Raw genomic sequence first — 17,826 nt, 5'->3', positions numbered from 1 at the left:
GTTAATGTGAAGGAGCATAAGAATGAAGAACAGGGCTCTAGAAGAAGATAAGGAAAAATTGACAACCCCTGTTAGGAAGAGTAGGGAAGTGATGAAGAGTGATACGTAGGGCAAGGGTCAGATTTGTCCTGATATTTGAAAATAGTCTGAGAGTATGATCTACGAGACTAGTCTAATAGGTTAAATTAAATAAAATCTAGCACAGAGTGAGTTCAAGACTTAGCTCAGTGTTCAACATCATTGAGAGATTGTTGCTCAGAATTATCTCTCCACCCAATCTGGTCCCCTCTTTTCCTGAGTGTGATCCTGAATACATGGAAACAGAGTATTTGCTATAGAAACATAAGCAGGTATATCTGTCTTCTCCCTACACCATGAATTCTCTCAGGTCAAGAATTATTTCTTTTTCATTGGTCCTTTCCAACATCTTGTGCCATGCTGGGCCTCAAAATAAGTTCTGAATAAATTTTTGAAGAATCAATGAATAAATGAATATTAATTCAATAGATATCAAAACTTTAGCTGATGTTACACAAAAAATAAAAAGGAAAATAAAAAACAACCTTAACATTGTTAGCAAATACTTGCTGATTTATATTATTTTTATAAAATGATACAAAGTTCAACATGGTGAAAATTCAGAACAAAAGTGCATTGGATGTGGGAAGGTGCTTTTCTCTTTCTGATAAGATTCTTCATCCTTCTTCCTCACCTTAAAAGATCTCACAAAAGAGTTGAGATCTAAGAAACCATGTTTTTGGAAAAGACAAGTGGTCCTCCAGCAAGAAAGATTTCCTTAGTGGATTAAACTTGAGCTCATAGTTAAATAGTTAAAACAATTCCCCTTGATAGGTAGTCATACATTGTTTACCTCCTTGATATCTTCATTATGGCATAAACAGTTATAATCCTTCCCTCTAAAGTAAAACTTAGATCTAAACAGCTAAAAATTCAGAACTGACGTGGGAAGGTAAACATAGACAATGTCCAAGATCTTGCAGCTCTGTTTGCTCCCTCTGTAAAGGACGTTATCATTTGTTATTCTAGCATTGTGTTCAACATATTTTCATCTACAGAAGCCCTAATTTCTTTCCTGCAGACCAAATATTCTGATTTGTTTCTCCTCCCTTCTTTATACATGTTTTAAAAAGTAATTGACTTATTAGGAATAGTAGCCTGAGTTTGGAGATGAGTTCCCAGAATGACCAAAATACAGAATACTTTTCCCAATGCCAAATTGGAGGGTCCGAGTACAGTAGCGGTGATGTAAAAGCCAAAAGCATGAAAAAAATGCTTACTCTACATGTGCTCCATTTCTTGTCAGTTTCTAACATGAAAGCCATTTCTGGTTGGGAAAACAACCAGCTATCTCAAATCTTTCCATTCTCTTACGTAGAATCATGCAATCTTACAGTTGGATATGACTTTTGAGCAAAATTCTTCCCACTCATGTGCCACAGCACTATCGTGCCCTCTGAACAGGTGAGAGGAAACTGGAGATAGTGTTTTCCCCACCAACAGGAAGTGGGTTGGGCTGAGCTCAGGCCAGTTGCCTACCACCTTAAATGATCTATGCTAGTTCATCACACTGTGCAATGCAAATGTCATTGCCTTTTGCGCCATTATATGGAAATGTCTGGGAACCACAACTTTGTAGATCATACAGTCTAACTTACTCAAAAAGAAATGACCATTCCGGCACAGAGCTATTTGATTTCTATGTATATGTCTTCCATGGCTGATTTCTCAATACTTCATGAAACAATTCTCTTTGTAACAGAGTCCAGAGAAAGAAGTTAAAAAAAAAAAGTCTCCTTCAATTTCTGTAAATCGAGACAAATCCTGGCAGTTAAAGCCACAGTGGATACAACTTCATGTGGTAGTTTGAATCTTGGAATGCAAATATCAAGTACTTCTTTATTTATCACTTCTCTAAGACATATATCCTCAATTTCCTCAAACACTTTTAAACTGACAAGACTAGAGAAACTTCCATAATTTAGTCACAATCCCATTCACATGAAAATGTTTCTTTTTAAAATGCAGGATTTAGAACTGAATATTCAGATGTAATTGAACCAATAAAATGTGTCTATTAGTTACTCAATTTTTATTTAATCAAAAATATAAAGGAATATCTGTGTGTTTTTTTCTTAGCAATTTTATCATTTTTTTTTATTTGTATTGAATTTATGACCAATGAAAAAACTCAGGATTTTTTTGTGCGTGTGCCAGAGTCTCTCTTTGTTGCCTGGGCTAGAGTGCTGTGGCATCAGCCTAGCTCACAGCAATCTCAAACTCCTAGTCTCAAGCGATCTTTCTGCCTCAGCCTCCCCAGTAGCTGGGACTACAGGCATCCACCACTGTGCCCAGCTAATTTTTTCTATATATTTTAGTTGGCCAATTAATTTCTTTCTATTTTTAGTAGAGACAGGTTCTCACTCTTGCTCAGTCTGGTTTCAAACTCCTGATCTTCAGTGATCCTCCTGCCTTGACCTCCCAGAGTACTAGGATTACAGGTATGAGCGATGATGCCCAACCCAGAATTCAGGATATTTTAAATGAACTGCTGTTGAGTCAAATCTTCCTCGTCCTGTACTTACTCATTTTGTTAAACATAAAGGCAGCAATTTCCTTTGCTTTTTCCTATGTTCAATTTAAGTGTAAGAGCTGGGTGCAGTGGTGCATGTCTGTAATACCAGCTACTTGGGAGTCTAAGGTGGGAGGTTTGCTTGAGCCTAGGAAATCACAGTAAGCTATGATTGTGCTACTGGGTGACAGAACTAGATCCTGTTTCCAAAACAAAAAAAGAAAAGAAAAGGAAAAAATAGTTAGTGTATTGACTTCTCATCTGAAAATAAAATCGTAGTCATTTACTTTTAATTGTTGTAAAATCTTGCAAACATGACTTCTTTATAGGTTTTTAGTAAAACAGTTGCAATATTAATTGCAAAACATGTCATACGAGTCAACAAGGACAGGGTCCCATGACACACCTCTAGAGATTTCCCCTTAACTTGACATCTAACGATCTAAATATCACCAAAGTACTTTTTATCTGTAATATTTTTTCTTACATATTTTTCAAATACACTATAATTAACACTAAACATAAAATCATGCCCAGTTTTTAAGTAATGTTAGCTTACTATAACAAATAAAACTAAAAAACAGCTCAAATACATTAAAATTTATTGCTTCCTCTAGAGACCAAAAGTGTTCATGATTGACTGGAAACTTTTCTACAAATAGTAATTCAGGGACACAGACTGGTTCCATCTCATTGTTCTGCCATCTTCAATATGTGACTTACAAGGCTGTCATGCTCCAGATATCAAGTTGATAGAAGGTGAAAATGCCAGTAAAAAATTCCTGGCCAAAAAGTGAAATGAAACATTGAGGAAAGTATTTGCTGGCTTCTACCCTTATGGAAGGAGACACACAATTTTGCAGAGAGCTACTAGCATTGTTTCATATAGTCTACCTTTCTGGCCATCTTTTCCTCACCCAGAGAACATAGTCAAGCCCTCCCCAAGGGAGATCATCCAATCCAAAGTACCATCAAGAAACTTCATCCAGATCAAAGTTCAGAATGTCCTGGTAAAAATCAACCTTCTTCCCCAGGTCCAAATGACTCCTATAATTTAACAGACAAATTAGTTTCTACTTGGCACACATTCCTTCTCTCTGTCTTTCTTCCAATATATAATAGAGGAACAGAGGTAGGAGATATACAATAAATACTCTCCATAGGAAAAGAAAATTTAAACAGTGACTCTACAGCAATAGTTAACTCCTGCTAGGTAGACATTATTAACACCCCTTACCTGTCAGTATGAGGATATTCCTAGATTGGACTATAATCTTGATGTCTGGTAAAAACTCTATTGCTCGTTGTTGTTTCTTGCCACTGGTTCCAGGCCAGAAGATTTGTCCTTGCCTCTTATCCTCCATGAGTACTGAGGAGTGAGCCATCTTTGGGTCCTGCACGACTTGAAGAGCCTGCTTCCTGCTGATGCAAATGTATAGGTTGGAAGACAGTTTATAGATTCCTAGGGACTTTGAAAACTGGAATTCCTCAGAATCTTAGTAGATTCTGATTTATTTGTTTCCAGTTATTTCTATGTGCCAGTAACCACAACCAAATTTTTTTCTTGGGTGTAATTTTCAAGCCTACCTGTGTCCTTTACTTCCTTCTACTCTCTCAATTCAGTGGTGTCTACCTTGAAGCATGATACTTTATGCTTGATTGAGAAGGAAACACTCATAATCTGATCTTTGTCCCAGGGTTGTTTACTTGGAAAATTTTAATAACTCTTTGTTGTTCAAAGTCTTTTTTTTTTAATTTCATTTCTTACTATTTGGGGTGTGTGAGCAAACAGCTTTTCCAACTCCACAAGACTCAAACTTTTTAGATTCTTTCTATCCCCTTTTTATTTTTACTTTCAAACTGCCAATTCTTCCTATTCACTTTTTGTTTTGTTTTGTTTTTATTTTGTGATACCTTGCCATATGCAATAATGAGCAACCAACACACAATCAGGTGTCTTTACACCTAGAATTATAGACTTGTAAGCAATCAGCTTCCAAGAGATTTACAGTTTTACCGAATGCTTGGTCATTGCATAATATAGATTGCCATTTCTCCAGCCTCCAGTATGCATTTGCTTTCCATACAGTGATTACTAAGACAATGCCACCTATTTTAAGTATTTGTTGGAGAAAAAACTCTTTTTCAAATTTCCAGTTTTCACATTAATTAAAGAAAAGCTAGATGATATAACAAACTCCAAAAGTTTAAATGGTCCAAACACATTGGAATTTTATTACTCATTCCACTAAAATCCAAAATGAATGCTTCTGATCTGTGAAGAATCTCCTCCCTGTGGTAACTCAGAGAACTAGGTTGCTTCTACCTAGGGCCCCACCATCTTCCGAAGTCCCTATGTTGATCTGCATTAAGTTGGTGAAAGGCAAAGAGCCAGTGGAGAAATCACACCCATTTCTTAAAAACTCCTATTATATCCACTCCTACTTCATAAAGAACATACAAATGGCCACATTTGCTTGCAAAAAGGGCTTGGTAGTTGCTGCTTCTGCAGCCACTGCCTTGTGTCGACTACCAGCCTCCTCTGACTCGCCTGCCAATAGGAAGTGCTAGAGGAAAGTAAATTCCAATTCTTAAATTATCCTAGAAAAATATAGATAGAAAATTAATTCCAAATTAGTGTATACTCCACAATTCCAAAATCCTTATTCTGAAATTTTCATCAGATCAATATCACACCAAATGATTCAGAACAAATTGCTTGCAAAGTAATTCAAAATTGATATCTGTATTATGTAAACACAAAATTCAGGAACAACAGCAATAGTAAGTTGTACTTGGTTATAGAAATTACACCAAAAAAAAAAATAGAAGTGGAAAAAACAGGATAAAAACAAAACAATAACACAGTTAAAACCCTGAGATGTCGTTAATACTAAACCATAATGTAAGAAAAGATGAGGTGGATAAAGGAATGGAAGCTGAGTTCGCAATGAGATATTACCATCCATTCACCAGAATGTCTGAAATTTTATAGATCAATCAACTAACCAACTGACAATACTAACTGTTAAGATGTAGAACCACTAGAATTCTCATACTCTACTAGTTGAAGTGAAAATTGGTAAAACCACCTTGGAAAATGGGCAGAAACTGCCAACTCTGACAACATGCATTCCTGTTGCTTTACAAGTCCACTGCTACTTATCTACTCAACCAAAATGTGTACAAATGTACAACAGATACATCTGGGAATAGTCATAGCAGCATCATCAGTAATAGCCAAAACTTGGAAACAGACCAACCATCCAGAAACAAGAGAATAAAAATTTTTAAATGTATTTCCAGACAATGGAGTACTATGAAATAAGGATGAAAAACATGCTACTACTATAGGCCATCATGTGGATGAATGCCATAGCATAATACGGAGTGTAAAACGCCAGAGACAAAGATACATATTGGATAGTTTGAATTCATAAAGTATACAAAGAAGCAATCTAATCGGCTGTATTAAAATCAGAATAGTGGTTATCTTTTGGCCAGGCTGGGGGAGGGTCTCCATGGGTAAGTACTGGGAAAGTCCATGAAGGAGTTTTCTGAGATGCTGGTTATGTTCAACATCTTTATTGGTATACTTACACTGATGTGTTCACTCAGCAAAAATAAGTTTGCTATGCCCTTAAGATTTATGCACTTTCAATAAAAAGTACCAATATTTTCATCACTAAATTTTCCTTTTGTTATGCCTTTTCAACCAGAGACACTACAATCAGAAAGATTTTTGTCTGGTAACAAAATTATATTTATTAATGGTTAGTCATATTTTTAATTACACTTATTCAGATTTTAACCTATGTTCTATATTTGTGAGTTCATAATACTTTTATGTTTCACATGTCAGTATAGCAGTAGTGATACTAACATGAAATAAAATTAAGTTCACAGACATTTAGCACTTCTCAATGCTACCAGTGACTCTTGACTGTCACTCAGCACTTACATCCAAAGTGGATCACACATAGGACAAGTTTAGTTCATTCTAGTGACCATCTGACTGGTTGTTCTAGTCACAGTGTCTGATATATTAACTTGTTTCAATAATTTCCATAATGGCACCAGTAGCTAGTCATTACTTATGACCTTCAAAATGTGTTTCTTCACTACTAGCCCACAGCAAAAATAATATTAATATATTTTGTTACCCAAGAAACCTAATTCCATGGAATTAAATGATTTCAAGTAGATTATTGAATGATTGAAAAGACCTTAGGTTTTTATATCCCTATTCATAGACTCTTAAATAACTAGGAACCAATAGCATATTATTTCCAGAGTAGGTTTTAGGTTTAGATTAAGTAGGGGAGAGCCTATTTCTTAACTCTTTTCAATATGTGATTTGTTGTTGAACAATTTGGAAGAGCTACTTAAAGATGTCTGCAACAGTAATATTTTAAAGGCTTTATATTTGAATTATAAATCTGGGCTGTCTATTGATTTCTTTTCTCAATCTCCTTGGAATTCAGTCTCTACTCTCTAAAAACCTTTACCAGCTTTGAAGGTGGACAGGATATCTTTCTAGGTTTAAGTATCTTTTATGTTAATGCATTAGTTTTAACTTAAGCCCTTTATTTTTATTTTGGGGAGCAGATGGTGTTCAATCTACTCTGTCAGGCACTTGGATAGGTGCTAGGTAAATAGCAATGAGTGAGACATATCAATTATCCTCAAAAAACTCAGTTATGTGGAGAAATATTTTAAAAGTAAAGACAGTAAACTGAAATATGTGCCAAATGCCCTGAAGAATAATCAATTCAACTTGGCAAATCTAGAAACCTTTAGAAAATAGATATCATCTATTGAGGTACTTATTATTTGCAAGCACTTCATATGTGTTTCATTTTTTCTTAAGAAAAAAAAACTCCTGTGTGTTTTACATTGTCATTATTGTTATTATAAATAAGTTAAGTGACTTGACAAGGCTATTCAGAGCATGAAATGTTAGCATTAAAGTTCAGATCTCTGAAGGGTCAGTAAGGTTTAGAAGAAAGATAGAGGTCTTTGTAATCAGGTCTTTGTAATAATCTGTTTTAAAATATTTCTTTGCCATTGCTGTGTGCAAAAATTATTTGTCTTTCCTGAGCTTTGGTCTCTTAATCTATCACATATTATCTTCACATCAGGATTACCATGTGCTTTATATGAGACAACAAATGTATGTGAAGTGTCTAGCACTCTGTTTAGGAGAATTGGCATTCAATTAACTGGTATTTTGTTTTCTTCATCACATGCTGGGGGATGGGGTGATGACATGATAAATCAATGTCTTAGAAATATAACTAGGGCAGCAATGTGGAGGATGGATTGAAATATCAAGCACAAGAAATGTACAGTAGTTAGGAGAGTTCTGCAATAGTCTAGCCATAAGAAGATGAGTTTTGAAACTAAGGCAGTAGCAGCTGGAATGGAGAAGAGGAAAGGATGCTGAGAAACATTCCAAAGTGGAATTTACTTGATAATCGGTTGATTGTCAGGAGTGGAGAGGAGGTGCAGAATAACCTGAAAATTAATAATTTCAGAAACTGTCATATGGTACCACCAGGAACTGAGATAGGAAATATTACATATGGATAAGATGGTTTGAAAGTGGATATTCAGTGATCTTTTAGACATGTAGATTTAGGGATGCTTGAGAGAAGAGATGTCTAAATAAACAGTTGGAGACTTAAGTCTAGAGTTCAAGAAAGATGTCAGGATTGTTTATTTATATTTTAGAGTCAAGTTATAAATAAGAGTTGGAAGACATACTAGAAAATGAGATCAATCAGGGAGATAGAAGCCAGAAAAAGACAAAGACCAAAAATTTTAGGAATAAGAACATTTAAGGTTCAGGCAGTGAGGTGGGGTGAAAAGAATACAGGAAGAAAACAAACATTCCTTGTCAGATATTTAAAAGAAAAATAAGGAAAGTGACATGGCATAGAAATCAAGAGAAGAAGGACTTAAGAGAGAAGGTCAACAAATAAATTAACACAGAGAAATTAAAAGCATGAGAACTAGTATAAGGTCACTGGTAAAGCTTTGATAGCCTTAGTAGATTGGATGAAAAAGAATTTGTTGAGTCACGTGTGGTGGCTCACTCCTGTAATCATAGCACTCTGGGAGGCCAAGGCAGGAGGATTGCGTGAGCTCAGGAGTTCAAGACCAAACTAAAAGTAGAAAAATTAGCCAGGTGCCATGCAGTGCACCTATAGTCCCTGCTATTCGGGAGGCTGAAGCAGGAGGATCGCTTCAGTCCAGGAGTTTGAGGTTGTTGTGAGCTAGGCTGATGTCATGGCACTCTATTCAGGGCAACAGAATGAGATCTCTTGAAAAAATAGAAAGAAGAAAGAAAGAGAGAGAGAAAGAGAGAGAGAGAGAAAGATAGAGAGAAAGAGAGAGAAAGAGAGAGAGAAAGAGAGAGAGAGAGAGAGGGAGGGAGGGAAGGAGGGAGGGAGGGAGGAAGGAAGGAAGGAAGGAAGGAAGGAAGGAAGGAAGGAAGGAAGGAAGGAAGGAAGGAAGGAAGGAAGGAAGGAAGGAAGGAAGGAAGGAAGGAAGGAAGGAAGGAAGAATTTGATGGGGAAAAAAGAGATCATGAGTCTATAGAAGCCAATGAGCATGAGCAAAGACACAAGCTTAGGAAATAGTAAGGTGTGTTTGGTAAATATTGAGTTAATAGGACCATTTCTGCCTTATTTTTTGAGCAAAGTAGACAAAAGCACCCCCTTGGGGTGGACACAAAGTGCGTCCAGCTAGGGAAGAGAGCAGGCGGAGTTTCAGCTCCCCCATCCCTCTGCTTTTGTGCAGTGCACATACTGCGTAACCATTTGCAGCAGCCCTAAGCGAACAGTTCCATTGAGTTGAAATGCAGGGTATAAGAAGGGCAGCACTAGGACATAAATACGGAAAGGCATCTTGCAGATCACCCTGTGGAGAGTCTTGAAAGCCGGTGGAGACTTTTGTGTTCAATTTAGGAGACAATGGGGAATCATCCACGTCTATGAGGTTCACTTAAGGAAGATGAGCCTGGCAGCAAAATGCAGATGGTGGGAGGAGGGGAACACAGGTGCTAGGAAAACTACTTAGGAAGCAATTTCAATTGGATAGCTAAATGCACGGGCTTATATTTTTCTTTGATCTGATTTAATAAATTTTAAATGAAGTCTAGGGGAAAAAAAGGTTGGAAAAAGCAGTGTTTACCCATGGAGCTTTTGGTTTCCAAAATGTAAAAAGAATTAGCTCCTCTAGGAACAAATTAGTCAGATGCAGAGAGAGGCAGTCTCTGCTCACCTTGGCAGTATAATTTAGTGCCCTGCTTTTCTACCTCTCCGAGGAACTACAATGCTTTGAAGTACTATTTGTGGCCTTTCCCTTGGGTCTTCCTCATGTTTCCTGCTACTAGGAGAAAAGTTGAGTCCTAGAAGGGCAGAAGTTTAAAAACTAAAAAGTTTAGTCAAAACAACTCACATGATCTCTCTCTCTCATGCCACATGCCTCTCTTGCTTATTTTCCTTAGCTCCTAAAATGACTAAATGAATACCGTCTGACTTGTAATTACATATATATATATATATTTATATATTTATATATATATATTTTTTTAAAGACAGAGACTTGCTCTGTCACCCCAGCTAGAGTGCAGTGATGTCATCACAACTCACTGCAACCTCAAACTCCTGGGCTCAATTTATCCTCCAGCCTCAGCCTCACAAGTAGCTGGGACTATAGGCGTGCACCACCATGCCTGGCTAATTTTTCTATTTCTAGTAGAGTCAGGTCTTGCTCTTGCTCAGGCTGATCTCGAAATCCTGACCTCAAGCAATCCTCCTGCTTCAGCCTCCCAGTCTGCCAGGATTATAGGCGTGAGCCTTTACGCCCAGCCTACTTCCTTGTTTTAATGACTCAATTAACCTGGTTTGATGAATCCAAAAGGGAAGGTTAAAGATAAAAGAGAAAGAGGAGAAGAATGAGATTAATAGAAAAAATAAGAGGTTAGAATAAATTAAGAATGATTGTCTAGTGTGTACCTTGCTCCATTTGAATAACATAAATCACATTCTATAATTCTCACTATTGCTATTCTGCTATTGCTATTGACACTTTACAAATAAGAAATCTGAAACTTGGAGATCTTACTTGCCCAACTGTACAATGGCAACAGGATCAAAAACGATGCCAAGTTATTAATAAGGAAATAAAAAGTAGTAACATAATATTTTACTAAACAACAGTTAAAATGAATACACTAAATGTAATGAGTCTACAAGGGTAAACCTTCACACCTACTATTGAGTAGAAAAAGTAAGTTTCAAAAGAATATGTATAGAATTAAAACATACATATACAGGTAAAATCTTAAAAAAAATATATACCACCTAATTCATCCAATTCCAGCCAAGATGGAGAAACAAAGTTTAGATTTATCCTTTACGTTCCCTCCTGAAGCCATTAAAAAAGCAAACAAACAAAAATAGGAAACACAGCTTACTGCCTGGAAAGAGATTTCAGGCTGTAACAGAGATGGAGCTGAAGGTGGAAACTGGAGTCCTCTTGTAAGTTGGAGAGACAGAGCTGAGATCCTAGAAGATTAAGAACAATGTACTAGGGAAGATAGAGCTGCACAGAGGAAAAATCCAGGTCCTCTGTAGAGGGCCATGTTCCACCTCCACACCCCTCCCCATGAGCATTCAACAGAACACTGATGGATGCAAGTGCAAGAGAAAATTATCCAAGGCTAGGAAAAACTGTCCAAAACAATTAGTGTGAATAGTGCTTTAATTCACACAGGGCCAAGTAGAGCGGTTCTGACCAGCCAGACAGTAAAATCTTTTAATTCACAGGACATTGGGTAGAGTACCCAGGAAGGTATTGCTTCAGCAGTGGGAATTAATTCTAGACTAAGCATTGCTCCAAACTCACCTGAAAATCATTTTTATGATTTTTCAGATCCAATAGGAACAAACTGTTTCCAAGTAACTAAAAACAAGAAGATTTATAGAAACACAGAATTCTCCAACACTAAACAAGGAAAAATTCCCAATGGCTGCCTTCTAATTAATGATTACCAGGCATGCACGAAAGGCAGGAAAGCACAATCCATAATGAGAAGATTAATAAGTTAATTGAAATTGACCCAGCATTTACATAAGTATTAGAATTAGCAGACAAGGATGTTGAAACATTTATTATAACTATATTTCATATGCTCAAAAAATTAAAGAAAGACACATAGGATATTAAAAAGGCCCAACTTGAATTTGTAGAGATGAAAACTACTATACTGGAAATTTAAAACACTAGCCAGGATCAATGGCAGATTAGACACTGCAAAAGAAAAGATTAGTGAACTTGAAGGTATAGAAATAGAAACTATCCAAAATGAAACATACAGAGAAAAAAGACATTTTTAATGACAAAAAGAGCATTAGAGTGCTCTGAGACAATTTCAATTGGAATACTCAAAAAAGAAGTGGGGGACCAAAATATTTAAGTAAACAATGGCCAAAATATTTACAAACTTAAAGAAAAAATTGATCCACATATCCATGAAGCTTAATGAATCTCAAGCACAAGGAACATGAGGAAAACTATACCAATGCATATCTTAATCAAATTGCTGAAAACCAGTGATAAAGAGACAATCTTAAAAGCAGCCAGAGAAAAAACTGTTAGTGTAGAAAAGAACAAACCTACAGATTGCATAAGGTTTCTCATCAGAAGAAAACACAGGTGACAAGACAGTGGAGCAACATCTTTAAAGTACTGAGAGGAGGGGGTACTACCAACCTAGAATTCCATATCTGATGAATTTACCTTGCAAAAGAAAGGCAAAATAAAATGCTCTTAGACATAAAAAAAAAAAGCTTAAAGAATTTATTACTAGCAGACCTGCATTACAAGAAATGTTAAAGAAAGGAATTTGGGGAAAAATACCATTTATGCTTTTATGAATAAATGACAACTCCAATACTTTCTATCTTTGCTATTTTGGGCAAGTGACATTTTTGGGCTTCAATTTTCTTATTACTAAGTTAGGAATAATGATAATACCTACCGCAAAAGATTGTTCCGAAGATTAAACTGTGTGATATGTGTGTGTCTATACCAGCAAGAATAATGACTAATGACTGGCATAATAAAAGACACTGTAACTGGTGACTATTACTGATGGTTACATGTATCTATAGTAAAAGTATAAAACCATGGATGAGAAGGGTAGACACGGGACAACCTCACTAATAAAAGAGCAAAGGAAAAGAAGAAAAGACAGCTGGAGATGACCAAGTTTGTGATAAGTTGGGGAATGGAGCAATCCTTATCTTTCCCCCTTCATGGGAGAAAATGACAGAAATTCTAATATGAGAAAGAGAGGAGATGCTCTTTCTACTACAGCTACATGTAAGAAAGATTAAAGGAAATCATACAACCGACTGTGCTGCTTAAGTATGCAATCACTTTGTAAATCCAATCCCAGGACTAAGGACTACTGAGGATGAACATTCCTCATTTTTGGGTTGTGGGTAGGTGGGCATGAACTCAAGCTTTGAGCATCACTTAGAAGCTGCTGTCATTTGAATGTGTTCCCCGAGGATCATGCATTGGAAACTCAATTCCTATTGTAATAGTGTGAAAAGGCGAGACCCTTAAGATGTAATTAGGCCATGAGGGTCTCTGCCCTCAAGAGTAGATTAAGGCAGTTATCACAAGAGTGGGTTAGTTATTGCAGGAGTGGATTCCTGATAAAAAGATAAATTCTGTTCTTACTCTTGCTCTCTCTCTCTCTCCCCTGCTTTTTTGCCCTTTTGCCATCCACCATAGGATGATGCAACAAGAAGGTCCTCACCAGATGCAGACTCCTTTCCCTTGGATTTTCTAGCCTCCAGAACTGTAAGAAATTTATCTCTGTTTGTTCTTTATAATTTATCTGATCTCGGGTATTTGTTATAGCAGCACAAAATGAACCAAGATAGAAGCTTAGGCATACACCACTGCCAGACAGGAAGTTCTTAATTTCAAGTCTATGAATGAACTTCAAGGTCCCAGTATTCCTTTGAAATTACATACAAAAAGAAATATATAATGGGGTGTGGGGGGGTGAGTTCAGGGAAAGATTTTGTAGTCTTCATCATATTGTCAAAGACCTTGAGCCAAAAAATAATACAAACTACTGTGTCAAGAGAAATTTGATTGAAATCAGGAAGCACATTAATTAGGTTGTCTGTTTCTAAAAACTAGTTTTATACTTTAAAGGCTCCCAGTATTTTTGTTACTCCCTGGGATTATCAAACCAATAAAATTCATTCAAAGTACACACTACAATGAGGTACACACTACAATGTAATTTATTAATTGACTATTAGAAATATAATTTCTATAAGATTTGAACTTCAGAAGTACATTCTTCCCTTATAATCCAATTTAAAAAGGAAGCCATAATAATCCTGAAGTTACATGGATAGAATTAGTAGTGAAAGCATTTAGACAGTTTTATTAGAAATTCCCAAATAAGATAGTTTAAAAGTGTTTCTCACTTTCTGGATAATCTTGGCAGAATGTATAAAATATTTTGACCCTCGGGACATTTTATTTTCTCTGAGCATAACTGGATGTTCTATGATCAAGCTGTGTATCAGCTGCATGATTTTTGGTTTTGCAGGGGTTTTATTAATACTTTTTATACTATTCTTCTATTACTATCTTTTTATCTCTATATCTGTTAATAATATTGTTAATGCTACTGCTCTAAATTGCTAATACAGTCTGGAAAGGAAAAAAAAATGCTTGGTTTCATAATGCAGCACTATTCCTTTTACCCTCAAGGTCTAAGATGATTTGCAAGTAAATTCAAGTACAATCTTAACATTAACTGTAGTATTACCAAAATGAAAATATTTCCCAGTGGTTACCACTATGCAGTCTTTGAATACTGCATAATTTTTCGGGACTACATCCTCTGCAATCAGATCCATGTAATGTCCCACTCTCCTCCCTCCATGGCCACCTCATCCCCACTCTGCCAACTGCCCCAGAGGAAGGGGAAACTAGGTGTCCACGTGTACATGTGCATGTATGTGTGTACGCACGTGCGCACGTGCACACACACACACACACTAATAAACAGGCTTGAGTATAAGGTCTGAAGTCAAGGTTGTTATTGCCTGACCAATTACTCCTGGTGCTGCACACCTGTAAGAGACAACCAGCAAATCTTATCACTAACTTACAGTTGGTCTTAAGCAAAGCAAAGAACTACTCTGTTCTACATAAAATGGAAATACCATTTAGCATCGAAGCCTGATTTGCCTTGTAATGATGTGTTGAATAACATACTAATCACAATAAGTCTCTAAGAAACAAAAACCTTAACTATGTTAAAATCTTTTTGATGAACCATTTCCATGTATGTGCTCACTAAAAGAAAATTCTGGGTTTTTTGTACCAAAAATTATTCTTAAAGACTCTTTAAGCATTAAATATTTCTTACAGATGCTCTTTAAGTGTAGAGTTGTGGAAACATTCTAAGTATTCTTTGCTATTTCTCTTTTCCCTGCTGGGATGGGGAAGATGTATGAATAGGACCTCTGAGCCCTTTCTTAATGGTTTGGGGGGATGGATTAGAGGCAGGAGGATGGTAGTAAAATATTAATCCAAAAGTAGCACGGCCATGCCTTTAAGCTCTGTGCTAGTATAATCATAGAGTATAAAGCCCTCAGCTCAGAAGAGTCAGAAACTGCAGATAACAAATAAAAATTACTCCAAGACAGGCACAATCCTCAGAACATTTACATTTCATAAAATGAAAAATAGAACTTGAGGAAAATGAGAGGTATGAAAAAAAAGATGTAAAATAGGTGACTATTACATTCTACCTAGAGAGTAAGACAAAGAGACAGAGAGAGAGAAGCTTTTCAATATATACCTTGAGATTTTCAAATATAGTACGTTATAAATGTGAACTTGGTTTGGAGGAGAAAAGGGGGATAAATACCTCAGATAATTCCCCTCTCTGCCCTCACCAACACCCCATCAACCCTGCCTTCATCCCTTTATCAGGACAAATATGCTTTCACTTTAGCAAGGCATAATATGAAATTACATTTTAGTGCAGCTCTGTAACTAACTGATAATTGATCAAACGTGCATATACTGAGTATCTTCTAGAGGCCAGGACCCTGACAGGAACCAAAACTACACAGTCAGGATTCCCATTCTAGGAAAGGTTGCAGTGCATTCATTTAACAAATACTTATGGATGCTCTCATCACAGCAGCATGTGAGGTAGACATTGCCTCTGATCCCATGAAGATTACACTGTAACACAGAAGATAGACACTAAGCAATTTATACAACTGTGGTGAGACTTAGCACACATGCTGACTCCTCTGACCTAATTTGGAGAATCAAAGATTTTTTTTTCTTAAGGTAGTCTCCACTTTAGAGCTACCTTGTCCCCCATCAAGTTCAAATCCAATCTCCACTTCTGGCTTTGCAACTTTGAACAAGTTGGGTGACTTCTCAAATGGCTCTGTGCCTCAGTTTCTTAATTCGCAAAATCAAAATAATAATAGAACCTTTTTTTTAGGCCCGTGGTAAATGAGTCCATGTATTTAAAATGCTTAGGACAGTGTTTGTCACATAATAAAGCTCATAAAAAACACTAGTTATAATTGCATTTCTCAAAAAGATGTGGAGTAAGGAGGAAGGATGGGAAAAGTAAGAAAGAGAGAAAGCAGGAACAGCATGTGCAAAGGTCCTGAGAAAGGAAACATAGTACATATGAGGAACTAAAGGAATTGAAAAGGAAAATAGTGTGAGGTTAGCCTGGAAAGGAAGGCAGGGCCCAGATCCAGCAAGGCCTGTAGGCCCTCAAAGGTTTTAGATATTAATACAATTGGATGTCATTAAGGGTTTTACTTGCGAGAGTGACATAGTTATATTTTAATTTCAAGTAAAACAATCTCCAGTGCAAAGCATGTAGTATAAGGGTAAAAATGGAAGAAGGAAACTTAAGGAGCTATAGCTGCAATATCAGTGAAAGAAGATGGTGGCCTAGACTTGAGAGACACTGATAGAGATAAAAAGATATTTAGAATGAAGATGCAGTTTAGGGTTGAATAACGATCAATCTATGTTAATAACTATGTTACTTAATCAGGTCTCAAATTTCTATAACTCGATGGATGATGGTGCCATCCACTAAAATAAGAAAGATAAGATAACTAGCTGTAGGGAAAAATAAATGAATGTAATATTTGGGTATGTGTCTTATTTTGCTATGGCTGCCATAACAAAACACAGACTGAGTGGCTTAAATCACAGAAATTAATTTTCTCACAGTTCTGGAGGCTGAATGTTGAAGACCAAAGTGGCAGCAGGTTTAGTTTCTTCTGAGGTCTCTGTCTTGTAGATGGCCACCTTCTCACTGTGTCCTCACATGCTGTCCCTAGATCTCTGTGTTTGTGTCCTTATTTCCTCTTCTTATAAGGACACCCATCATAGGATTAGGGTCTACTCAGATGATCCCATCCCATAGTAACTTAGTTACTTCTTTAAAGGAACTTTCTCCAAATACAGGCACATTCTGAGGTCCTGGGGGTTAGGGCTTCAACATATAAATTTGGAGAAACTCAATTCAGCCTGTAACATCATGTTATCATGGGGGGCAGAGGCTATAAGAAAATGCGTGAACATGTTATATGAGCAGGATATATAAATCTGCAGTTCAAAAGAAAGATCTTGGACAGAATTATACATTGATGTTACTTTCATATTTATGTGTGTATTTACTGATAAATGAAGTCAGGCTTGTAGGGTGGGGAGAGAGACAGAGGGAGAATCGAAAAGGGATTTGCTCTGAGTGCTCAAAGAGAAGGAGGTGCAGCTGGGTGTGGTGGCTCACGCCGCCTATAATCCTAGCACTCTGGGAGACAGGTGGATTGCTTGATCTCAGGAGTTTGAGACCAGCCTGGGCAAGAGTGAGACCCCCATCTCTACTAAAAATAGAAAGAAATTAATTGGCTATTTAAAAAATATATAGAAAAAATTAGCCTAGCATGGTGGCACATGCCTGTAATCTCAGCTACTCAGAAGGCTGAGGCAGAAGGATTGCCTTAGCCCAGGAGTTTGAGGTTGCTGTGAGCTGGGTTGATGCCATGGCACTCTAGCCCGGGCAACAGAGTAAGACTCTGTCTCAAGAAAAAAAAAATACCAAAAATAAAAATAAATAAATAAAAGGAAAA

This window comes from Microcebus murinus, chromosome 2, assembly GCF_040939455.1.
Source record: "Microcebus murinus isolate Inina chromosome 2, M.murinus_Inina_mat1.0, whole genome shotgun sequence".
Classification (NCBI taxonomy): Eukaryota; Metazoa; Chordata; class Mammalia; order Primates; family Cheirogaleidae; genus Microcebus; species Microcebus murinus.
Note: the sequence above shows the minus strand (reverse complement) of the source record.